The sequence below is a fragment of the Schistocerca serialis genome, chromosome 11 (genome assembly GCF_023864345.2).
Source record: "Schistocerca serialis cubense isolate TAMUIC-IGC-003099 chromosome 11, iqSchSeri2.2, whole genome shotgun sequence".
Lineage (NCBI taxonomy): Eukaryota > Metazoa > Arthropoda > Insecta > Orthoptera > Acrididae > Schistocerca > Schistocerca serialis.
In genome coordinates, this window is record NC_064648.1 from 33,606,732 (window position 1) to 33,633,442 (window position 26,711).

The 26,711-nt window shown below is 41.4% G+C and overlaps 1 protein-coding gene across 1 annotated transcript in view; it reads right to left on the reverse strand.

Annotated features, from left to right (window-relative positions):
- LOC126427156 (poly [ADP-ribose] polymerase tankyrase-1-like) overlaps positions 1-26,421 on the reverse strand; it is an 88,652-nt gene extending 62,231 nt beyond the window's left edge. The window contains exon 1 of the mRNA XM_050089382.1: positions 26,328-26,421. The gene's annotated coding sequence lies outside the window, so the exon portion shown is untranslated. The remainder of the gene's footprint in view (positions 1-26,327) is intronic.
- Positions 26,422-26,711: the final 290 nt, after the last annotated feature.

Here is a 26,711-nt window from a genome sequence, read left to right on the forward strand (position 1 = left end):
CGATTTGATGGCTGATCAAATTTATGAACATCACAAAATTCCATGTGCCTTTTCTTTCAAATACGCGAAAGTGTGTGTGGTAGTTCGAAGTACTTCTTGAATATCAAAGGAAGATGTACAGAATGTGGAGCCACGTTCAAAGGCATTGCTCTGAAAAAGCCAAAAAAGGACAACGATATTATTCTCAACTGCAGACTTTCAAACTTTTGAGACGATAGAAATCACCTGAAAAGAAGACAACTTCGTGGCACGAGAAGACAACAGGTAGCTGCTAAATTGGTTGCTAGCAAGATGCCTGCAGCTCTTTGGCGAAATGATGAAGCGAAAAACATGTCTTTCCCAGACATGATTCCTCCAAATTTACCCAATGCCGATGTCTTGAGGAAGGCTAAAGATGAGTAAAGGGACAAACGATTTGGTATAACAACTGGTAAGCCCAATGAAAACCTGCAAATCGCAAAACATACAACCCATCGGGACGAAATTCACGCAATCGCATTGGAACCATTCTTCTGTATATATTGGCTGAAAGATCAAAGTCAGTTGCACAAAAACTGTCATCAAATGAATAGCAGTGAATACGATTCAGTAGATGCTACGGGTGGCGTTGTATTTCGAGTTATTTCACGATTTGGGGATCTGTCAAACAGGGCTGACTGTGTGGAAATTAAGTCAAAGTACATATACCTGTATGAGTACATACGCATCCGCGAAGTAAACGTCACTAGTAAAGATCCAAATATCATCAATCACTTGCCCAAGTTATCAGATATCCCCTAGACATGATGCATCATTCTTGTCATTTTTCTTTATGGAAATCGTCAGATCTGGAACTCCCTAACCAAAAATCATGGTAACTGATTTTGGTAAGGCTTTGTTGGTTGCCATTTCTAAAGCAATAGCCAATTGCTCGGACTTAACAGATTTGAAAAGGTTTTATAGTCATATTGTTTGGCATGAAAGAGTAATTCTGCCCTCGTGTCGTTCGAGAATAGATTTAAACCATTTTATGGTCATGATTTCGAGGTGGAAATGCTTCTCAAGAGGTAAATCACAAGTCAAACAACTTTACCTTCGAGTTTTGGCCCATATTTACATGACAGATTTTCGTGATACTGAAAGTGCTTTGCGCTCACTTTTGGTTGTTGCGTTGAGTGAACATAGACAAAAAATGAATATCTTACAACATAAAACAAAAAACAGTACGACAGTCGGCGCGGAAATCCCTAAAATAGCACGAGACTTGCAGGCAGACATCATGTGCTTACAAGGACCCTATAATAGAAACATGCTACCAGAATAACATGCAGCAATGACTGTAAGGCTGCAATAGTAATTCTAAATAGAACTTATAATTAGGGTAACACAGTTATGCAATCAACACTTGGTCCATGTGCGCCCAATACAGCCATCAAAGCCGTACGCAGATTACATCAGAGAACCAGTAATGTATGCCAGAGGCAAAAAATTAGTGATACGTGCTGACGTAATTCCAGATCGACCCTCTGGAACTCAGAACAGATGACAGAGGACGCATAATCACCCATCTAATACAAGAAACACAATTACATGTAATGAATACGGGAGGACCTATACCAACATATGCTGGGTTCGATGGTACGAGCAGTAATATCGACTTCACGCTGGCAAATAATGCAGCAATGGCATACGTAACAAACTGGACTGTACACGACAACATAACCAGTAGAGATCGTAATGTCATAACATACACACTAACTCAGACTAAGAACACAATGACCAAATCACACACCAGACACTTGCTGTTGCACAAAGCAGACTGGAGCAAATTAACGGAAATTATCCAACGACACGATCTAGAAAACATCAATGGAAGTATCGATTATAGAGCACACAAGTTAACACAGGTGATACAACATGCACAAAACACTTCAATACCGACAGCAAAGAACACAAATTGCTCACCAGTAGCATGGACCAAAGAACTCACGAGACTCACGCAAGACGCAAATGAAAATTATATCGAAGGGCGATAGCAGATACTGAGAGACGAATAAGACTTGAAGCATATAGGCTTGCACAAGACATATACACAGACACTATACAACAGGCGTAGACAACAATGGGAGCTATTTGAAACAACACAAACAGAGCAAAATATATGGGGGGAACCATACAAAATACTGACAGAGAAGATAAAAACGCCACTAGTTCTGGGAACGCTAAGGCAGGATGACGGCACGATGATGTGGGGATGGAGGAATACAGCGGAGTTTCTGCTGTATAAACTGCTCCCTGGCGACGTTATCGATACAGACACACAATACCATGCAACACTAAGAGAAAACCTACACACACCATACAACGCTGCAACTGTCACCCGTCCTTTTGTGCAAGAAGAGGTTGCGCTAGCAATCTCAGAGCTCAAAAACAAAAAAAATCACCTGGACCAGATGGTATCCACTCGGAAACACTGAGAAAACTAGCACCGCAGATCACCACCTACCTAACAACGTTACAGAACGCTGCCTTACGGCTGGGCAGGGTACCTACAGTACGGAAAACCTCCAAAGCAGTCACTATTAAGAAAGCAGCGGACAGGGATCCTTCAGATCCAAAGACTTACAGGCCAATATGTCTAATAAACACCCTAGCAGAGATTCAGGAGAAGATACTGTGTAAGCGCCTGCAAACACACAGAGCTCTCAGGGGTATGAGCCAACACCAGTTCGGCTTCAGATCTGGCAGATCAATAGATGATGCCATCAACCAGGCCCTGCACATAGTTAACACCACAAAACAGAAATACGCCATGGCAATAATGATTGACATTACCCGAGCATTTGATAATCTTTGGTGGCCCGCACTGTTTCAGAGGCTAAGACATCTGGAGGTACCGCTATCACTGTACACTACTGTAAAGACCGAGCAGTCGAATGGCAGATGGACAGCCGGAAAGTAATTAAAAGAATTACCGAAGGCTCTCCTCAAGGGCCGATCTGCGGCCCCATCTTCTGGGACATAACAATCGAACCCCTCCTACAACTTCTGGATGGGGATGACAGGTCAGACGGAATTGTCGCCTACGCAGATGACCTTATTAGTTGTAGTCACTGCAAACTGTTTATATCTCTCATAATTCCAAAATAAAAATGAGAATTTACGATCCGTCCTCACAGCTGTACTTCCAGCACTACCTCATCTCCTGCGTTCCAAAATTCGCAGAAGTTATCCTACGAAAATTGCGGAAGTACCACTCCCGGAAGAAAGGATTTTGTGACGATATTGCTTCGTCACAGCCTGGGGTTCGGAACCCGGTCCGGCACACAGTTTTTATCTGCCACCAAGTTTCACATCGGCGCACACCCACTGCAGACTGAACACACTATTTCATAATCTATTGGCACCACAAAAATGTTGTGACGGTTTTTAAAAGAACTCTTTCGGTGCTATCCAAAACTGTCAGCAAAAGGGATGTGCCAATTTATTATAATGTAGACCAAGTGGGTCTCTCGTAAATGATATCTCATTAACTGTTATCCCCACAAAAAATGTTATTACAGTTTTCGGTAGAACTCTTAGGGTCCTATTAAGATATGCCATCTCACCTTTTGTACGAATTAATTACTTTCACATGACGAAAGTGAGTCCCATATTAATTATCTCATAATGTCATCGTCACAAAAAATGGTATATTTTTCAGTAGAACTTTATGGGTGCTATTCAGAACTGTCATCAGAACTATTCTACGAATTTTGTTTTCGTAGAGAAAGTGAGTATCTGATTAAAACAATTATCGCATAAACTATTATCGCCACAAAAATGTTATCATTTACAATACAACTCTTCCGGTGCTATCCAGAACTGCCAACAGAACTGTTCCACAAATTTATTTTTTTCTACATTGACTAATTTTTTACTATACCAAAATTTTGCAGAGTTATTGTTTTCTTCGCGAAATTCTGCATAACTATTCGTGTTTTGAGCAGAGAACTCTAGAACTATTGCATACATATCAAGAACTATGAAAAAAATGTATATATCTCGTAAATGGGGTGCAAACTTCACGGGAAATGCTCATAAGCGAACCTTACTAAATTCCGTTACAACGTAAACAATTACCTGCACAGAATATGTTACTAGTATTTTCGATAGAACTCTTACAATGCTATCCAGAGCTGTCATCAGAACGTACGAATAGACAATTTTTTGTAGAGTAGGAGAGCCCCACAATTAATCAATTATCTTACAAACTATTATAACCACAAAAATGTTATGATTATCGATAGAAGTCTTGGGGTGTTATCCAGAAGTGTTCATCAAAACTGTTGTACGAATTTCTTTCTTCCTGTGGAGACAGTGGGTCAAAGATCAAAGCAGTTACCGTATAAACCACAAAAAGATATTAGTATTTTCGATAGAGGTCTTTGTGTTCTGTTCAGAAGTGTTGTACGAATATATATTTTGCTAAAAATGACAAAAGAATGTTTTCGATACGAAATTTTTTCGAGTATTCTTTTTTTCTTCGCTAAATTCTGCAGGACTATTGAAAATTCGTACAAAGAACTCTAGAACTATGGCAACTCTATCAATAACTATGAAAAAATGTGTATTTCTCGTAAAAGGGGTGCTAACTTCACAGTAAGTGAAGAGGTTTCCTCCTTAAATCGCAATTATCTCGTAGCCTATTAGCTGCACAAAAAACTTATTAGGATATTCGATAGAACTCTTGGGGTTCTGTTCAGAACTGTTGTACTTATTTACATTTTGCGGAAACTGACAATGTTTCCGTACGAAAATTTTTTTCGAGTATTGTTTTCTTCGTTACATTCTGCAGGAAAATTCAAATTTTGTACAAAGAACTCTAGAAGTATGGCACATCTATCGAGAACTATGAAAGAAATGTGTCGTGAGAGGGGTGCTGACTTGACACGACTGCGGCGTTGCCAGGTCGGCCCCCGGCAGGCGAGGGAGCGGCTGCGGCAGAGCCGGCGAGGCGTCTACGTCGGTGTCCGCACTGCCGGACCGGACCGGACCGCCTGCCTCCACCCACACCGGTTTGTCTCGTACTGCCGTATACAGCTGGCAACACAAACCCCGTCCCCGTTTACATGGGACTCCCAACACAGGATTTCGTAATCACATTTCCGAATACCGCTTCTGTGTAGTCATGTAAATCTATTCTGGAAATCCGCCTCCAGTTGCCGATTTTCCGAACTGCGCAATCAATTTTCAGTCCCATGTAAACGCAACCGGTTTTGAAAAATCCTGGGGCTGATAGGTTTCGTCTCTTTTTCAAAAATTTTCGGCTAGTGTGGCCAGAGTGGTTTTCTGTACAGTGAAGGAAAAGTAGAAATATTTGACGAAAGCTATTTACACCTCGTCTAACTGAAGGGAAATAGCCGCAGAATATTCAACGGCTTGCCAAATATTCCGGTTTTTCGTATCAGAAGTAATCTTATTTTTGTTGCTTCACTTTCGTTTTTATTTACTTTGACCTTAATATAGTGTCATAGACAGTTTAACATTTTCTTCAGTCTTGAAGGCAAAGATTGAATGAAGGTTTATTTTGATCACGGGATGAGGTGAGAACAGAACATTTCCCGTCATCATGTTTACTCCCAGTCACCTACGCGTGAGTTTCGCGATTTTGCAGTGGATGCAACCGACACGATGTCTTCGCACTGTTACACACAACAGTGACAAGTAGGCGGCACTCGGTTTGGCGTGCTTGCCTCAGTCCGCTGTGTGTGAAAGTAATTCCTGCCCGTTAATATGGGGAAAATAAAGTTTCTTTCTTGAAAAGAGGATTCCTTTACCTGACAAACCGCAAGTACGAAGGTGGTATCTACGCTCAGTCGTTCAGTGTTTTCCACTGAACATTGAGATTGAGGACTTACCGATACAACGAAGCACAAAGAAAATGAAGCACCTGTTGACAGTTTCTGAGAGGACTTGTAGCTGCGTCACTTCCTCTGTAAGAACGAATGAACTACAAACACACGAAGACTAACGCGGAACAAGTGCTGTTTGGGTTCCATACAATCCTCCTTCCCATTCAATGAACTGCACGACTCTTCTCATCAGAGACCTATTCGAGAAGAAATTCGCATGTTCCAGGACAAAATGTGAGTCAATTATAGTGAACGTTTTACCGCCTTACGCAATGCATGAAGTTCAGCGAGAATTTCAACATGCTAATTGTGTGTGTGTCATGGTCGATGAATCAAATGACGAAAGGTTAAAGCTGGTGACGATTCCAGCTAGTTGTTTCATTCCTCCAAAAGGTGCTCGGTGCAAAATAACCCGTCTTCAAGACTCGTTGGGTGTAGTCTGGATATTTTTAAAAAGAAAAATATAGGTGACAAGATCGGCACATTTTGTGCACATATAACTAATACCAGCTTTGGTTCTCGCAAGAGGGCAGGAACAAGCAATGTTTACTCCTAACTGAACAGTGTTCTCGAGACGAACTTTGAAAGCATCGGCCGTGCATCCCACGTGAAGCTGAAACACGTGCACACGTTCTTGCCTTTGACACAGAAACTGTATTGAATTACATTTTTCAATATATTCACATTTACACTGTGTGTGTGACTAAGGAAATGTGGGCAATTTACATGGTCCCTAGGTGACTAATGTGCGCCTCTAAATCATATACCAATATCAAAGAATTTTAGAATAACCGTAATGACAGAACTCTCAAAAAGAAGTTTCGATATTAAACTATCACGATGGAAGGTATAAATCCTTCACACGTTAGATATTTGGCAGTAATGTGCTCAGACCCTGTTGTCAGAAAGTAAAGTAAACACTAGAGAATGAATCAGTGTTGAGAGCAACTATGATGGTTAAATATACTGAACTAAATAGTCCCGGTGACCAATTGATTGAACTTTCTGCATGAGGCGACACTGGCTACATGAATCCCACCGAAATATAAAGACTTTTATTGTAAAATATGTACCATGTGTGCTACATAATTTAAAAGTTAAGGTGCTTATAATGGACCCTTCACACGTACAAAATACTAACTGCGTGCGGAATGTGCATTTTAAGTATCTAACAATCAGGACGCTAAAGTAGCGACAGTAAAAAGGCCAAAACCTTTCAACAAACGACAAATCCACGAACTGTGTAGTTGCATAAAATAGGTGAGCGCAGCCACAGCATGGAATAACAACTGTGACACACAGAAAAGAATCTGTAAATAGTATGTAAATTTATGGCCGAAGTCCCTAGCGCGTAGAAATATCTAAGCATTAATGTAAAGTTTCACGTACAAAATAGTTATATGCAATGTACGAAGCTGTTGAAATATCACGTGCATAAAAGTGTTGGATGTAGAGTCAAACTGCAGTGTGTAACGTGTAAACACGGGACATCTAGACGCTTTAAGTGACAGGTGGACAAACATACAACAGAAAACCCTAACGGAACACGACGACTGTATGAATGCAGTGCGTGTGTGACGGGAGGTGTTGACAAGCTATGAGCTTTGCATTTTATTAAACAGTGAGGTAGTACAAGCGTAATCCTAAATGTTGTGAAGTGCTGCACTACTGACATTCAAAACAAACTACATACACAAACAACAACCAGGTGACACGTGTGGCTGAAGATTTTGTCAGCTTTTATGTGCATTTATATATGTAAAAAAACAGACGTAAAGTGACACGCGTATAAAAACAAATGTGTGAGAAGTGACATGTGGTGTTACAGTGGTGGTATGACTGCTCGCAAACCACGTGTGTGTTTGGCCCATTCATACCAGAGGGCCCTTGTACCGATACGAGGTACAAAACATTAAATCGTGCGACAAGTCGGACACAAAACAATGAAAAATTAAAAATATAAGACTCAGAATACGTGTTTAACTGTCAGATCAGTAATTCGTCACGAAACGAAATAACAATGAAGCAAAAGACCAAATCAGATAACTGTATAGAATGTATGTAGCAACGTAATTGTTCTTTTACTAGCTGCCCCAAGAAACCAAAAAGCAAACGCACGCTAATGCGGCCGCCTCGCATTGCGAGTTGTGAATTTTAAATAATATATGGTAATTTATGCTGACTGAGCATTTTTCTTTCATGTGCAGAAGTAAACATTATTTGTAAGGTTTTCGGTACGCTGGATAAACAAGAACGGCCAAACAATCTATCATTCTTGGTACACATCTTGCACAGAAATAATTTCATTGTTAACTTCATCGCCGTCATCAACGCACGCTTTACAATACTCTCATCATAATTAGTAAAGACAAGAAAGCGCATAAATTAATTTATTTCGTATTAAAGCAAAAACTAACATTCAGTTCAGTACATTCACAGCTTCTCGGCAAAACAAAGATTATTCCGTTTAAAAAAGAAAATACTTTAATACAAAGGTTCCCTTTAATTAAATTTCTCTACGGTAGAGATATCCTGCAGCAATGTTACAATGTGGTAACACGAAATATAATCCCTGAGATTACGTTTACGTTTTTGTCTGCATGAACGCTCCACGGGGACATCAATTTTAAAGGATTCTAAAAGCGGCTCACGCAACCCTATATTAACAAGGCGGCGAGTCGCGTGCTGTTAAATACTTAGTGCTCAGAGAACTATTTTACGGAAGTATATATTTCGGTCCCCCATATTATCATTCTTTCTTGTGTCCGCTCCGCCAAAGAAGTGCTCCATTCACACTCTTGCCGAGCGTAAGTAGCAATCAAGTTAGGCGTTAAATTTTTCTTACACTCTTTTCGTCACATTCGTTGACTATACTTCAGACGGTGTCCGGATCTGGGCGGTAGCCGTACAACTGCAATCCGCTCATCGTAAGAATAAACCTGATGTAAACAAACACAAACGCTATGATTGGTCAGAGGCCGTACCACTCTTACACTGGTGTTACGCTCTTGGAAGTAGATCCTACTTATGTGTTAGATATCTTGTTACTAAGTTACGTTAAACGGAACTTGGGATATTCAAATGTATCAACAGCCATCAACGTTTTTCTTTATCACGCCTTAGCTACGTAGTTTTCATTTAGAAAGTCGTGCAGTCACAGTCTGTGCAGCTGCGTTGTGCTCTGATTATCGCCTTGCTAATGCGCAGTACGAAAATGGCTGAGGCTACTTTCTGTTCCGTAGTGAAACGCACGAGTAAAGCACAGTTAAAAGCGCCGAGAAATAGGCTGTCAATGTTTTTTGTAAATTTACGGAGAAAATCGGCTTTGGAGTTTTCCCAGCGTTCTGTATTAGGCAGTTGATAACCACACACACAATAAACGAGTACTGCAGTCGGTAGCGTGATTGTAAAAATGTGAACCAAGTGCCGTTATTCGTGCGTTGGTTCGAATCTCCCCAGTATAATTTTTTTCCTTGTTCATGGTGAAATAGCTCCATCTCGTAATTATAAATCTCATTTTCATGAATAGTGCACGTCTTGTTTCTAATTACATATTGGACATGAAATTTCTGTTTCCATTTCAAATACAAATTTTTAATTATCGATGTTTTATGAAAGACTGTTCATAAAAGTTGTTTAAATGAAGGAAATTTTTAAGGCAAAAATGAAAAAACAAATCTCATTATTTGGGCTATGTCCATCGTTTTATGCCACAGAAGTAGATAAGTATCGCAGAAAGATGAAAAACAATCATATTCACAGCATCGAGCACTTCACACACACACGGTGGATCTTTACATTTGCTACTGTACCATTACAAAATGAACCCTACAGAACCGATCTGGAGCCAAGCTGCGGGATTTCACCCGACAAGTAACAAGACTGTCAAGCTGCCAGACTTACTGGAAATATCGCACGCAGGTTCTTTACACGTCACTGCCGAACGCTGGCGGGATATAGGACGGCTCGTCTTAAAAGAAGAGGAGAAAATGCTGCGCATGGTTGGGGCTTCGTGGATTCTGTTGTCGATAGGCTGGTTATCAATTTAGCAGGTGACACTTCCAGAACTGAAATGTATTTCTCGGATTCGGATAAGGAAGGAGCTAAGAGATTACCAGACAACTGCCTAAATAATATCTTCAGTGGCTTCAATATTTAACTATACTGTGAAACACTTCAATACTCTTACGTTACACACAGCTTAGGCAGAAAAATTACCTTTCATCATTCTTGTTTTCAATTACAATATTACGTTAGCTAAAAACGATAACGTTGTGCGGTTTTCGTCTAGTCGTCTAGGGAGCATATTGTGCGAGATTTGCCGTGTATTGTTTCAGTCTGCTTACAATTCAAATGACATACGAAGCTGTATTGCTCCTCAGCTCGTCTCGTTTTACGTGTGACCTGCAGCTTTACCAGCTGGCCGGCCAGCGCTGTCCAAGTTAAATGCGCCGCTAAGGCAGTTGTCCCGTATTACCGGCCAGCCGATGTGCGCGTGACGCACAGCACAACGTGTGCCCTCATTATCGTAGTTGGCAGTACTCGAGACAGCTTGGCTGCAGTCCCACGTGAAACGGGAATCGAACGAGGTTCCAGCAAACGCGGAAGAATACACAGTGCAATGTTTACATCGGGTTTATCCGTATGATGAACGGATTACAGTACAATACAGTATTAGCATTCCCTTCATGCATTCTGGAACGTCTGTTGGAAATAAACACATCTTTCTTTCTGAGCCAGAGTGTCATTTTTAATTGTCTTCATGTGTGTTTCAACATAAAACGTTAAATTGAATTCTCTTCGTCACTTATCATTAAAAACAGTGTTTCAGTTTTATTTTACCTCTTCTCCCGCCTGCTTACTTAAAAGTGGAGTGAAGTCCTGTTAAATTACAGTATCTTCACTTTCATTTTGTTGTCCATTCTCGACATTGTCATGACACCCTTCTTTTTTGAGTTCACTTACTCTAGATGACGTACTTTCTGTGAATAGGGCATCATCGATATATTGTTGTATCCGTCAGTTCCACCAAATTCCTCTACTAAACTGTGAACTTCATGCTCATATGCCTTGAGGTTGTTTTCTGCGTCACCATAGTTAGTCCCTGAAGCTCAGTCATTAAAAACGATGCCTTCCTCCTTGAAACAGTTGTGACTAGCGGGTGTTACTCGTTTTAAGGCTGAAGAAATCCACAGAACTACTAACGTATCTTTCAAGTTCATGTCCAGATTCAAGACTGTCAATTAGAAACGAACCATGTCAACAATTTCTCTCTGTGAAACAATTAGAAATTTTGAATTCTCCTGATCGAGTGTTTGACAACTTTAAGCTGAGTTTGGCGGCAAAAATATTTTGACATTTTTTAGCGCAGCGTCGCAACGGGAAGTGGCATATCCATAAAAATGATCTCCGTGTTTCCGTTCTACTATCAAATTGCAGCAACCATTCTGCCATTGTTACTCTCGTCATCCAAGATGGTTTCTGAGCAAACAATTCCACGTTCTATTTACCTAAGCCAATACCCTCAAAACAACCAGGTTTAGCGGCCTCACCAGTAACTGAAGGCTTTTCAAATTTATCTATGATATTGACACACAATACAGCAGTTAGTCGATTTTCGATTTTTGGTTCGTGAATGTTTTCAACTTTCAGGGCCATTATTTCACTAGGAAGAGCTCAAAGGCCCAGTCTCATTACAGTTACAGAAGTTTCCTGCTTCATAAGCCTCACGAGTTCCTCTTACCCAAAACTTCCAGTCTGACACTATGTTTTCGTCCGCTGAGCTGTATCCACCACACACCGTTACACAAGAGATGTAATGGCTAGTCCTTAAATTGTCCGGTCAACGTACTGGCTTTAAAATCGATAAGCCGCAACTTCTTGGAGATTCCGAGTACTTTCTCGCGCATCAGACGTCCACTATGTGGCAAGTTATTGCTGCGAGCACGGCAGAACCATTGAGGTGTGAAATTGTCAACTTTTGAGCCCGGTGTGTTTGGAAAGGCGCGTTTACTAGTAAAGATATCGTTTCCAGTCCACGATTTCGGAACGCCGTTTTTGTTTCTCAAAACGTCACTGATCTGTGTTTTCCTACAACAAACCTCGTAGCCATATCTCTACAGCGAGCTCTCCCTTTCCGCACGAATTATCCCTACCTCTTCGTTCAGCGTTAGCCGGGCCCGGTTTCGCGGCACCTCAGCCCAGCGGTACACGGACTCTCTGAGCTCTTCTGGCGGCCTTCCCCCACACGGAACACTGGTCTAGCCGGCCGCCCCCACACACGCCTTCCTCACTCAGAGAGGAGGAGGCGCAGCAGTGGCGGCGACATCAAAGCCGTAACGCGCCTTCTGAAGGCCTGCACTGCCGGCAGACTCGCGACCTCCGCCGTTCCCACGCCGTCCGCTATTTGGGAGTTTTAACTCTTGGTGGGAGAGAGGTTTGTCTCTCCGCCTCCGTTACTGAGAATGTTCGCTACTCCACACAAGGGCTAATGTCATTTGGCAGGGGAATTCTAGTTTTTATTTATCTCTGCGAAGCGATGCAGTCCTACACTGAAGGGCCAAACAAATTTGTACGCCTGCCTAATATCGTGTAGGACCCCGCGAGCACGCAGAAGTGCCGCAACACGACGTGGCATGGACTCTACTCAGGTCTGAAGTAGTGCTCGAGGGAACCGACACCGTGAATCGTGCAGCTCTGTCCATAAATCCGTGAGAGTACGAGGGGGTGGATATCTCCGAAAAACATGTTGCAAGGCATCCCAGATATGCTCAGTAGTGTTCATTTCTCGGCAGTTTGGTGGCTAGCAGTGTTTAAACTCAGAATTGAGTTCCTGGAGGTACTCTGTAGCAACTCTGCACGTGTCGGGTGTCACATTGTCCTGCTGGAATTTCCCGTAGCAATGCACAGTGGACACGAAAGGCTGCAGGTGGTCAGAGAGGATGCTTACGTACGTATCCAGACGTATCACTCCAACTGCACCCGCCCCACACCTTTACAGAGCCTCCACCAGCTTGAACAGTCCCCTGCTGACAGCCAGGATCCACGGGTTCCTGTCGTTTCCATACCCGTATACGTCCGACTAGGTAACGTGTTTCCAGTCATCGACACTCTAATGTCGGTGTTGACGGGCCAGGACAGGCGTACAGGGTTGCTCCCTGGGCTCCAAAAGCTCATTTCGATGACGTTTCGTCGAATGGTTCGCACGCTGACACTTGTTGCTGGCCCATCATTGAAATCTGGAGCAATTTGCGGTAGGGTTGCACTTTTGTCACGTTGAATGATTCTCTTCAGTCGCCATTGGTCCCGTTCTTACAGCATCTTTTTTTCCGACCGCAGCGATGTCTTACTGGATTCCTGATACTCACGGTACGATCGTGAAATTGTCGTACGCGAAGAACCCCACTTCAACGCTTCCTCGGAGATGCTGTGTTCCATCGCTCCTACGCCTATTGTAACATCACGTCCAGATTCACTCAAATCTCGATAACCTGCCACTGTAGCAGCAGTAACCCATCTAACAACTGCGCCCCACACTTGTCTTATCTAGCCATTGGCACCACAGCGCCGTATTCTGCCTGTTTACGTATCTCTGTATTTGAATACGCACGCCTATACCAGTTTCCTTCGTATTTCAGTATCTATGCAAAGGTTTTCTTTTTGCCTAGTGTCCCTTTCTGGAAAACTGAAACAACCAGAGGTCGTACAGAGTTTCAGGGAGACCATAAGGGAACAATTGACAGGAATGGGGGAAAGAAATACAGTAGAAGAAGAATGGGTTGGTTTGAGGAATAAAATAGTGAAGGCAGCAGAGGATCAAGTAGGTAAAAAGACGAGGGCTAGTAGAAATCCTTGGGTAACAGAAGAGATACTGAATTTAATTGATGAAAGGAGAAAATACAAAAATGCAGTAAGTGAAGCACGCAAAAAAGAATACAAACGTCTCAAAAATGATATCGACAAGAAGTGCAAAATTGCTAAGCAGGGATGGCTGGAGGACAAATGTAAGAATGTAGAGGCTTATCTCACTAGGGGTAAGATAGATACTGCCTACAGGAAAATTAAAGAGATCTTTGGAGAACGGAGAACCACGCGCATGAATATCAAGAGCTTTGATGGAAACCCAGTTCTAAGCAAAGAAGGGAAAGCAGAAAGGTGGAAGGAGTATATAGAGGGTCTATACAAGGGCGATGTACTTGAGGACAATATTATGGAAATGGAAGAGGATGTAGATGAAGATGAAATGGGAGATATGATACTGCGTGAAGATGTGGTCACAACAGCCTAGGCCAACGCACGGCAGCAACTGCTTCGTTGGCCGGAACTTGGTTATCGTGTGCGGGCGGCAAATCGCAGCCGACGAAGCGTTTTGCCTCGGCTGGAGTTCGGTCCGCTGGCGATAGCGTCGAAGCGTTGGCGGTCGGCTGGCGTTGGGACCCCACTGCTCTGCCCCGTTCATCGTAAGAACAGACCTGATGTAAGCAAACACACACGCGATGTTTGGTCGAGAGACGTAGCACACGTGTTCTTACGCTTTTTGAAGTAGGTCCTACTTCCGTACTGCTTATCTTATTGCTAAGTTATGTTGAACGAAACTAAGATATTCTAACGAACTACCAGCCACTGACATTTTTCTTAAGGGCCTATGTACTTTTTATTCCAGATATCGTGTACAGTCACAGTCTCTGTACTGGTGTCCTCTGATGTCACACCTTTACTAAGCAGTACGAATATGGCTGACGCTGCTTCCTGCTCTGCAGTGAAAAACGCGCGTGGAACACGGCTAAAAAGTGCCGAGAAATAGGTCGCTCTTAATGTTTTTCGTGAGAAAAAATTTGACGCAGTTGACATACAAATACACATTGAATGCATAGCGGATGGTTAGTTTGTTGCAGCTCATGGATCGCTCGTTCTAGTCCCGTATTGCTCATCCTCTTCTTCATCCAATTTGAAATACCTACATCTGGTAACTCTAAAATCCATCATTTTCATGAATAATGCACGTCTCCTTGCCTCTAATTACACACACCACGCACAATTCCTGTGTTCATTTCACATATATATTCTCAGTCGTCGATATTATGGAAGATCGTTAGTGAGGGCTGCTTAAATTAAGGAAACAATGAAAAATCAAATATTGTTCATGCCACAGATGTAGTCTCACACGAACCAGGTAACTGTATTAGAAACATGAGAAACCATTTTCACAGCATCGAGCATGCCATACAAATGCTGCTGCATTTTTACATTTACCACTGCACCGTTAGCACATGCAACGACGTATCAACCACCCGGGGAGAGGGGGGGGGGGGGTAGCGGCAAGGAGGGGCAGTCACTCCCCTCCCACTTCCAAGTAAGGGGAGGGGGGAGATACGGTTTCTTCCCATCCCCCCCCTCCCCCCCAAACTAATTGGCTTGAAGACTCATTTCATATACGGACAGAGCCAGGGCAGACAGGAAGATCATTCGCGCTCCGGTATAAGGAACATGAAGATGCGTTCGGTTTAGGAAATTATGACAAATCAGCTGTTGCGAACCATATATATGAAACAGGCCATCCTCTTAATAGCATAGAAGATAACGTAGAAATATTGCACGTAGAAAAGAAAGGGAGGAAACTTGATTTACTACAGGAATTCGAGATAGCTATCCATGAAAAGAAACGAAGCAATATTGTAAATGCACAAGATAATTTTAAAGAAATGATTTTTAGCGTGTTTTTAGAATTATTTTAGGGTAGGTATGCGACCTTAAACTTTTAGCATGTCACTGACGGAGTTGCGAGAGGCTAACGGTGGCAGACCAATGCAATAAGGAAATAAGGCGCCCAATAGCATAGCGTTACCGTCAAGCACACGGCTGTAACCACGCCACGACACCTACGCACGTCAGTCCACAACAGCTCCCGAGCCGGCGCAGTGCGACAGCACACTTGGTAGCTATGTGACGGCCAGCGGCTTGTGTCAACAACTTCAACGTAAGACGAGGACCCACAGTCCAATATACTTTTAATTCTGCTTTACTCTATGGACTTCCCAACTATTTGTGATGGTATTTTGTCTTTTTAGTCCGTTTAATTTCATGACAGACTTTACAACCTGATGATGAGAGCACTGTCTCCTGAAACGAGTTGTTAAAATATATATATAAGAATCGCGGTTGAATACTAACAGTGATAACCAGTACAGCGAGAACTGCTACCTCGACTCCATAATGGATTACATTTTAAAAAATGAATTAAATAAGCTGCGTCAAGAAATCTGAGCCGGCCGTTGTGACCGAGCGGTTCTAGGCGCTTGAGTCCGGAACCGCGCTGCTGCTACGGTCGCAGGTTCGAATCCTGCCTCGGCCATGAATGTGTTAGGTGTAAGTAGTACTAAGTTCTAGGGACTGATGACCTCAGATGTTCAGTCCCATAGTGCTCAGAGCCAATTCATCCAGGTTTTGTAACTATATTCTCCCACTTCTCAGACAGACCTTTATGGGAAGGGGGGGGGGGGGGGTGGAGCTACGACGTACACGAAAGTTTTTACAAAAAGGTGTCATTATTTCCGATGCAGCGGAAATACTTTTGAGTTGAAGGGGGCACCAAATCTGAATCCAAACGGGAGAAAACCGTCGTTGGATCTACGTTGGGGTAATCAGAACTCTTGACCATCCGTATCAGCGGCAAACAGGTCAGGCCCAAGGATTCAAGCAGGAGAAAGCGAAGAAATGTTGCAGAAAAAATTAATAACGATTGGTGAATAAGCATTCCCTACCACTACAACGAAGCAAGCAGACGTAAAGATGTCGGTAACCAGTATGTAACGATATAAGAAATTCTTGCAGAAAGACGCAAACTATATACATGTAACAGTATCGAGAACTGTAATGGAATAATTCCTGTAAGTTGGAAGAAAATTAGTATTTGGACGCACGCGTTTGAGCCAGGTGTAGTATTGCATACAAATCCCTCCATAACCCATTGCAGCTGGTCATGAAATCAGGCATTATGACAGTACACACGGATCATCCATTTATTCCACGGGAAGATATAGTCCACCGTTGTGGCAGGACCAGAAAAGTGAGGTGTATGTTCAGAGATGTTACTATATAGCAGGCTGTCATGAAGCTCGTGTCACGTGATCTCGCCGGCCGATGACAGCAGATATTCAGAGCGTAGGTCACGTGATGTAGTCAGCCAACAGCAACACCACTGTGAAGTAGCACGAACACACAAACAGGGAAAGTTAACAGTTTAAATTACTATACATAGTGTTGCTGCAAGAAAATCAAAGCTTTCACATATATTGATCTTTTTTGCGCGTGTTACACATTTATATGTATCTCACAAATGTGCCAGAAATATTTTTAATAATGACAAATGTCCGATCTTCAAGTTTCGAAATTCTTCTAAATGGCTCGTCATCGAAGAGTTGGTTTTTAAATGAGAGTCAAAGGCTCTGTGATTTAATAAATTCATGGTACATTCTCGCACTTAGTTGAACTTACGTAAAAGGATATTTACTCTGAAAGTAACGCTTTTCAAACCATCATTCGCAATATTTTCCCGCGACCTGTTAGAAATAGGTTCGTTTCAGCAGTTGCCAGAGAGCGCAGATAACAGGAGAAACCGCGCTTGCGCAGCTACCATGATGTAGGAAGCCCTTTTATGTGCGTACGTGTAAAACACAGAAGGATCATACATTATGTCATCAAAGAAACAAGACATCAGAGGATACTCCTAGAGCATCGGAATTTCGTGAACCATACTAAAATGTGCACATTTGAAGTGCATGCTTGAAATGCACATTCGTGTGTGCAGATTCCCAATGAAGCAGACCTCGACCAGATATTAAGCTTTGCGGTGTGGTTTTCGGGGTGTAAATTTTCCTGGAGCACCAGTACTGTACTGTATCACATTTGGTTCATTATTATGACTTAATGCCGTACGTGCTAGGAGGGTGAAAACGTGCACCAGAAATGCAGCGAACAGTTGAAACTAGCCAGTACTGGGGAATTAAACGTTTCGTTTCAAATACATCGACTGCCTCTGCGGAAAAGGTTAATAAAAGTCAAATTTCTTTTGCGAGCAGACAAAAGTAAGTTCATTGTAAAACTTTGAACATAGCTGCTAAGGTTCAGTGACCGTGTCAGAATTATATTACAACAAATAAGCCCTCGGTCACAAATATTAAGTCAAAATTGACCAGGTTTCGACGCTACTATGAGCGTCGTCTTCAGAATTAAACTAACTGTTCTAAAACATAATAGGTATATAAAACATTAATAAACGAAAGTGTGCACTGACTGGAAAGAGATGCAGTACTTGGAACTCACATTCTAAAAAATCTAAGCAGGAAAGGCGACGTCATGAGAAGTTGCAAATACGGTAAGATGGCGAGCCGCTAAGGGCTGCTCGTACCTGACTGAGTGAACACGGGTTGCAACCAGCAGGCACGATTTGGTCAGTATACGTTTCTTTCCGAAAAATATTGCAAGTGATATTGTCTTCTATTGCAACCGTGAAGTCTAACTAATGTAACTGGCGGTTTTCGTTTTCGAGTTCAATAGTGAAAGAATATTTTTCATGGAGGTCGATAAAAAGTTTAAAAATATGATCAGTGCTATCGGCGGGTCCGTTATAGATGACTAGAATATCATCAACGTATCTTGTGTAAGAAATGATACGTAGTGAAGCGGCTGAGAAACGGTTAAACATCTTTCTTCCCAAGGAATTGATAAAGATGTGGGCAAGGATGCAGGCTAAAGGGTTGCCCATAGCGAGCCCATCAGACTGCTGCTACAGTTGTCCGTTTAATTCCAAGTAGTTGTACTTGGCAACGACATTAATGAGATTCATAAAATCGGTAATCTGTTCATCTGATAGGTCTTTATTAAATTGACGTAAATTTTCTTCCACAATGATGAGCATCTCATGTACTGGCACATTGGTATAAAGATTTTTAATATCTCAGGAAAAGACCTTGGTGTGTGAACTGCATACTAAGTTTTTAATATTTAGAACCAAAACGTAGCTGTTTGGAACAGAATAATTATTTTCGAAAACGAAAGATTTTTCAAACTTTCGTGCAGAAATCGGGCCAAATTGTGATATGCGCTATTCATGCTATTGGAAATTGGACGTATTGGGTGATTAGGTTTATGAATTTTGAACTGGGACCGAAGTTTAGTGCTCTGAGGGTTCATATTAATGAGTAGTTTCTTTTGGAAAGGTTTTATAAGAAATTTTGCATTGTTAATGGCTGACCTCACTTCTTTCTGTAATTTAGGAGTCTGATCATCATGCAGCTCCGATATGTTGTTTCCACTGAAGAAATTTTCAGTTTTAGAAATATACTCAGAAATATAAGCAATGACTAGACAACAACCTTTATCGGATTTAGTTATTAAAGCATTTGCTGTTTTAAGATTATTATTAATGGAAGTTACTAAAATTCTTACGTTATGCGTAGCATTAGGCAAAGTAGATGTATTTTGCTCTAGCATGCGGGTTACATCACACGCAATTCTGGCTTGAGAAGCATTATCAATCTTCTCATAATGAGACCGATGTTTAAATCAACAAGCATATTTTCTCTCACATTTCTGTCTAAAAGGTTAGGCCTGACGTATTTTAGTCCTTTTCCTAACAGGACTTTTTCATTCTGAGTAAAGATGATGGTTTTATTTAAAATTCTTTCATGAAAGATGCGACTGCTTTTACGAAAAGTATTCTGAGGGCGTTTTAGTTAGAAAGCAGACAAAAAAGGTTGCTAGGCTTCTTCTCGTGTTCCTGCATTATATCTACTTTACAAATCTCTAGATGTTTGTTAGTTTTGTCCATGTCGTCAATATATGTTCATCTTGTAGCGCACGTCTTTATGAAAAACATAGAACATGTGTTCGAGGAAACGTAAGACATTATTTGGTCTGAAGTGTGCTAAATTGCAGTGCCACGCCTCTTCATAAAGCATTCTTCTACCGCACGTCACTGTATTTCGCTCTGTGGAATTGAAACGTGAATATTTTATAATGGATGCCACCAAACTATATTCAGGACAGTGGAAACTGAAATGTCCTCTGGTGCCTCTTCTGCTCCCAGTTTGACAGCCTGCCTCTCTTAAAAAAATCTCGCAATTAACAGAGAATGGGATTATTTGAAATAGGGAGAACAAGAACTCTCCAGAAAATTTACACTCTTTATTCCCTATTAGTTAATAACTTGCTGTTTTGTGTGGCATAAAATTAAATATAGGATACATAAAACCAATAAAAACAAGAGGTAAGCAAGAAAGTATACATTTCTTCTAGCATTTTTTTCTCTCTAAACTTGCTCTAGCTTCACATGGCGTGCTTTCCTTTCTGTGAAAGAATCTCTTGCCTCAAAGTTCATCAAACGTTTTGCTACATGAAAAATCGAAATGTCGTTAGCTTATACTGAAAAAGCTTTAAACACAAATAATACCCAAGACTGGTATGGCTTTTCGATCTGATTACGTCTATTTTGACATTGTCTGCTAGATAAAACAAAATAGGCCTTTCTAATGTCTTGGCACAAATGGCCATTTTTTATAACACGAAAGAATATAATTTACGAAGTACCATTATCACACGTCTATTACGCCTACTACAAGCAAAAAGCTTCATTTTAGGAAACAGTTTCACATTTTATTTATACGCACCGGATTCTCAAGCACGAGATCGAAAAGTAGTATTACGAAGTTTTTATATAAATCTGGATTCGTCTTATTCTTCTAAAATTGTGTGATGTCCCCGTTTCTTCTCCTTCCACGTTCTAACAAACAATCTTGTCATCACCAATTCTGTAGCTATTCCTGCTATTCTCAAAATTTGTTCGCCGATTAACTCCACTAACCCTGCCAGAATCACAGGTTATTTATCCCGCGATTATTTTCCAGTTAGGCGTTTTACGTTTTCCGCGTTACTTCGAGAATAGAACTTGGGCGGCTGCTAGCCGGGGACTGTACTACTGGTCCTTACTATTGTAGCGATCTGGCCAAAAAATTTCTGTCCAAATTTCATTTTCATGGATACACCGAGAAGATAATACGTAATGTTTCTCATCTGTTATTCCTGTCAGTCGTTTATTTCCATTCTGGTACTCTGAATCTATGGATTTCGCTAGTAATTGTAACAACGCTGATCTTTCGCAAACCCAATTAACCACATAATCAGACAGCGATTGGCATTCATTCGTTCCGCTTTACTCCGTTCAGCTCGTATAGCCCCATCCCCTGTTGTCTGCGGAAAGTTTATTTCTAGATGCGACGAGGATTCTCCTGGCAGACACATCACGTACACTATGCACGCATTCAAAAATCAACTTATGACTCATTCATAAACCCATTTAAAATGTGTTCAAAAATGTTGCAAGACCAACAGGGACGCGTTTCAAAATCATATGAGTAATCTTAGAGACCAACGAGAGCTGGATGCTAGGCGTTTTGTGAAGTTTTTCTTGCTCAGGAGTATGAATTCGGCGCCCCCTTTTCCCGGTAGCATCTAGCTGCTTGCTGCGACTGCCTGCACAGCCAACAGCCACATTCCTGTAGCCAGAAGCGGGAGAATCTACTACTCGAACCCAACTGAACTGCAACACACAGAAACACCATGTATCCAAAAAATTGTCTTCGGAACGAAATTTTAGAAAGGATTCGTTCGAAATTCTTGATCTCAATCTGAAAAAATGATCGAAGGGCAACCAAGAGGATTTAAAGAGACTATTCCATCTTGAAGCGGTGGTTATTACGTTCTCCCAAGTACGTCCTCCATCTACAAGACGTTTGCAAGAATTGCTTTGAGTAAATACAACAGACTTCAACCTGGACAGGTTTTCTGCACAGCTCGAAATGATGTGAACCATTACGACTGGTATACAACCATGTAACGTACCCTATACTGAAAGAAAACTTACCGCTGAACCTGTTACGGTTAAAGAACTCCTCCAGGAAGTTATTTGCCTCATCATTCTGGTTCTGCCCGTCACCATCCTCAGAGATCATTCGGCGCTTTGATACGATTTAAAACTTGCCTCAGATGAACGCTGACTCAATCCAGTCACCCCTTTACTCCTCTTCCATATTCATCAAGACACGACTGGAATAATTAATCTTATCCATTTCACGAAAAAATTTGTTTCCCGAACCGTAGAAAGGAAAACTACATTTGCAAATTTTACCTACAAATTTTTTGTCTAAATAAAAACAAAATAAATGTCCATTTCAAAATACGTTTTTCTTCTTCCATTATGATGTGATGCACGGTGTTTATAAAATAATAATAATAAAAGGTTTCTCTACCCGATTGTTATCCATAATCTACAGTAAATAGGTATTCCTATTCGTAAATGGTCTAAAGAAAGTAGGACCAAGGTCTTTTTAATTTTTAAAAATTAAAGCAACGAGACAATTTTACAGAGGACGAACCTTAAAACTGGGTCCATATTATTTAACGAGTTGTTTCTGTAGAACAGCGGTGAGTACCTAACACCTTCCCACACGGTCGGTATTTATGTTTTCTTAACGGTTTTGCAAAAAGACGAAATCTGCAAATGGGTTTCCATGAACCCCCTCCCCCTGCCCAAAGAAATGGTAAGTCACTGAACGGGTCGTTCTATTAAACAGCCTTGACGCCACATCAAGTCTTCTCTTCCGCGGTTTCCTTTACTTATTTATTTATTTTTTGTCTTCACAACACAGGACCACGTAAGCAGAACCGTTGTTCCAGCTCCACGTACTGGAAACCCTGTCTTATGCTCGTATCGCGTGCCTGGAGTGCATGGAAGCGAAGGTGGTTTTCGTTTTCCAGTATCTATGTCCATTAAAACGTACCACGAACTTAATTTCGTAGAGTACAATTTAATAAGCAATTACTCCGAAACAAGCCACCTAAACCTCGCGAAAATTGAATATAATCTGGCTTCTGTTCTGGCTGCTGTTTTCGGCCAATCACAGCACAGGACAACTGTTGCCATGAGAAGAGTCACTGACGTCACACTATTTGTTAATGACGGGAAAATTCCCCGTACAGCTTCGTGTGCGTTATGTGGGTAACAATGAAATTTCCATCCCGACGACAAATTTATTACCGTCTATTCATCTACATACTGACCAGTGAACGTTCTCATCTGAATTCTGGCCTCCCTATAACACTACACATTTGCAGTCGAAGATCATACGGTTAGAAACACGTAAGGAACGACTAGTAAAGATCTTGTTCTCAGACTTAGACAGAAAACATATTAAACTGGACATGATTGATGCACGAATTTCGTGAAACAAAATGTACCAGCAGTACTCTACAAGGTGTGTCGAAACTAGCAATTCAAAAATGTGGTACCTGTTAGTACCCCTACCCATCTAGTTTGACCGATCACCAAAATGCAGTATGCGTGAAAAACCTTTAGCAACAAAAACTAATGTACTCCCCTTACAAGACATTCACATGCTTTGCCAAGTAAAGCTTCCCTTTCAGTCTAAGATACTTAACAGTTCCAGCACACTGTGCCTAAGCAAGAATGTAGGAGGAAAATAAATGTGGTCTGTCTGTGCACGCAGGACATCCCGTGAAATTACGACATAGGTCAAAGTAAATATCTGGCATCGGCAGGGCACTCACGGGAGAATTCTTTTATCGTTCTAACGTTTGCTGAAGTTACCTTGCATTTTAGGTTTCAATTTGGAAGGTACGATACACAGGGTGAGTCAGGAGGAAAGGTACGTGTTTTGACGGGTGATGGCGTTAGTGATTCTGAACAAAAAACTTGATGTGGATATATGGCCTATTCCTAATGGTTTCCGAGATAGAACACTTAAGGTACATTTCTATTTTCGTTCTGTATTATTGTCTTTTTACAACGTGCCACACACAGATGAAGTGGAGACGAGCATTTTGGTACAGGACGCTTTCGGTCTATCAGGTAGGAAAACTGCCTCAAACTGGCCTACAAAAAGCTACAGCGCACGCGCCAGGTTTTCAATATTCTCGCGATGTCTCCGCGCAAACTGTTAGTCATAGACAAAAAATAAATAGGACTTTTTAGCAGCAAATTTAGTTTAATTGTGTACTAACACACGTTTTCCTTGGATTGTGCACTTTTTGAGTTATTAAAGGAGAAAGTACAGAAGTAATAAACATTCTATCTCGGAAACCATTCGCAATATGCCATATGGCCACTTGAAGTTGTTTGTTCAGTATCACTTATACTACCGCATCTGAAAGCATGTACCTTTCCTCCTCACTCGCCCTGTATATGGCAAAGTGCCTTAATTACACTGCAAATGTGGACGTCAGGCGATGCTGCATAGCAATCCGTTGCCCATTCACATCCAATGGATTACTCGTCTCCAACCATACCGTCTTATTCCAACCTAACCTAGAACACCTGTGCTACTGACCTATCAGCGTAACCAGGGTTTCAGGGACGTAGTGAGGAGGTTATATCACTCCTTGCACCTGGACGTTTGTCTACTGTTCGCATTCCTATTTTTTCGTTTACTTCAACAAAAGACGTTGAAATTACTCTTTGCGTATTAGTATCAAGAGATCCGCTTGCTGTGATATAAACTGCACTGCTTGCTCTACGTAATAATACACTTTACATTTTAGGCAACTACAGATATAAGAATGTATTCTAGTTAAAACCGCAGCAGCAGTTGATTAATTCCTTACTTAACCTAATGAAGTGTTACTCAACTCCTGTGGTTTTATGTAACAACAATATATATGTGAAGCCTCAGTTTCTACCAAGCGACAATTGTGTCGTAAATACATTTAAAAAACTTTGGACGATAAATTTATCTCGCGACGAAGTAAATGCACACGAACCTCGTATATCACCGACCGCAAAGACGGCGTAAAATTTTATAGTAAATATTAAATTTGCTCTTCGTATCAAAGAGTATACTTCTTAAATGTAAACTTCTGTGCAATTAATACGGGAGAATAACGCTCCTTGATTATTGTTGTAATAGGTAGAAGACATACTGTACCACGTAAGTTAGATGTTGCTAATACTGTACGTTAAAGTTTAAATGTGCGTTATTTCGATGTACAGTGAGCCATCATGTTCCTCGCATCGAATTAATTTTCCTTAAGACGTTTACAGCTCCACAATTTTAGCGGCCTCTGCTTCAACACACGCCATTACGCGTCGCCCTATAATGCGAAATAATGCGGAAGCTCAGATAGCCCGCTTTAACGTTTAACAATTTTTTTCACAGCAGTCAGCTGCAGACGAGAGCAAGACTAGTTTTGAGATTTTACTTTCCAGCTTACGCCGAGAGCCAGGATTTGACTACCACAGCCTGAACATGTTGCGTGGGTCCAGAATGATTTCAATATTTGAGTCCATGCTCTGAAAGTACAAATACGCCGAAGCTAATAATGCATTCAACAAATTTTGCATCTTGGGCCACAGAATTACACTCGCGCGTCTATTTGAAGACTCCGAACTAATGAGAAAAATAGAAATAAATAAATATACTACCCCGGAAGAGACACTTCACAACCTTTTGTTGTAGATCAGTCCACGAGCGAACTGCCAGTTGGTGAGTCCAACGGACATACTGTGAACCAGAAGTTCGCCTGTGCACTGCTCCATCACGAATATGGATAATAGTTTGCTGCAGTAACATCTGTAATCGTCACACCACGTATTTCTATATCGTTCTGACCAACGATTAAGTCTTTTCAGAAAATACATTGAGGACGACTGGTTTTAGCAAAAAAATGTTTCAGTTTAGGCGCTTAATGTACGGTATTGTTTTCCTCATTCAAATACTTACATTGTTAGAAAAAGGATTGCAGTTTGGTAAGAATAAGCCACAGTCAGTCTGAAGATATACGATTATAAGCCTACGTGTATGCAGTACTAAACCCATAACGGCAAACATTTTGAGGTCAACGTAAGAATTCATTGATTTCTGCAATTACACAAATACAATAGAGACGAAATGGGGCACAACCTTATCTGACTGACTACCCAAGAGGCGGAATTGTCGCCGAAAACATTACCCCACAAAAGTAAAAATATCAACTTGCTGTTTGCAAATACAGGACAGGGAGAAACAAGCTCCATTCCGTTACGTTATTCCCCACCTACAAGCAGGGTAGTTCTTGTATACATCAGACGTAACGAGTACAACGCAATATTTCGAGAAAACAATTCAACAAAATGGCGCGAAAATGACAAAAATATCTAGTCCGTGACTGTGCTTTTCATTCTTGCCTATAGTCAGTATAACAGCAGATTTAACTGGAATTTCGATAGCGCTTAAAAATACCAAGATTTTTAATACGTAATTCGCTAGCATTTTGAGAACATAGTAACCTTCTTTATACGCAATAGCCTCGATGGAGAACACAGAAACCGCACAACTACCACGGCCTTTCAAAAACAAACGTAAATAATTCAACATAGCGGGAACGAATGGAAATGGTCACCTTTACCTTATTAACGGAGAAGTAGATATCAACTCGGAAGCTGCAGCACAAAATGCGGACGCACGTCTTCACACTGGAAACAGCTCGCTACAAATGCGGCAGACAACAGAAGGCGCAGGGACTGCCACGCTGCCAGTGCTGCCAACTGCTGAGAGGGCGGCAGGTACCAACTGCAGCCAGCCTCTCACAGGGGGCTGTGGTCTACTTACGCAGTACTGGCTCTGGAATTTCTGTAACAATGAGACGCTAAAAAGAATAAACAGAGTAATACGTCTCCATTGTGTCACACAACCATGAAGTACATTATAATGGCGATAGGTCTTTTAATAGCTTTTCGTATAAAATTATAAATATAGAACAGAGAAGAAACGTAAAGTGCAAAAATATTTT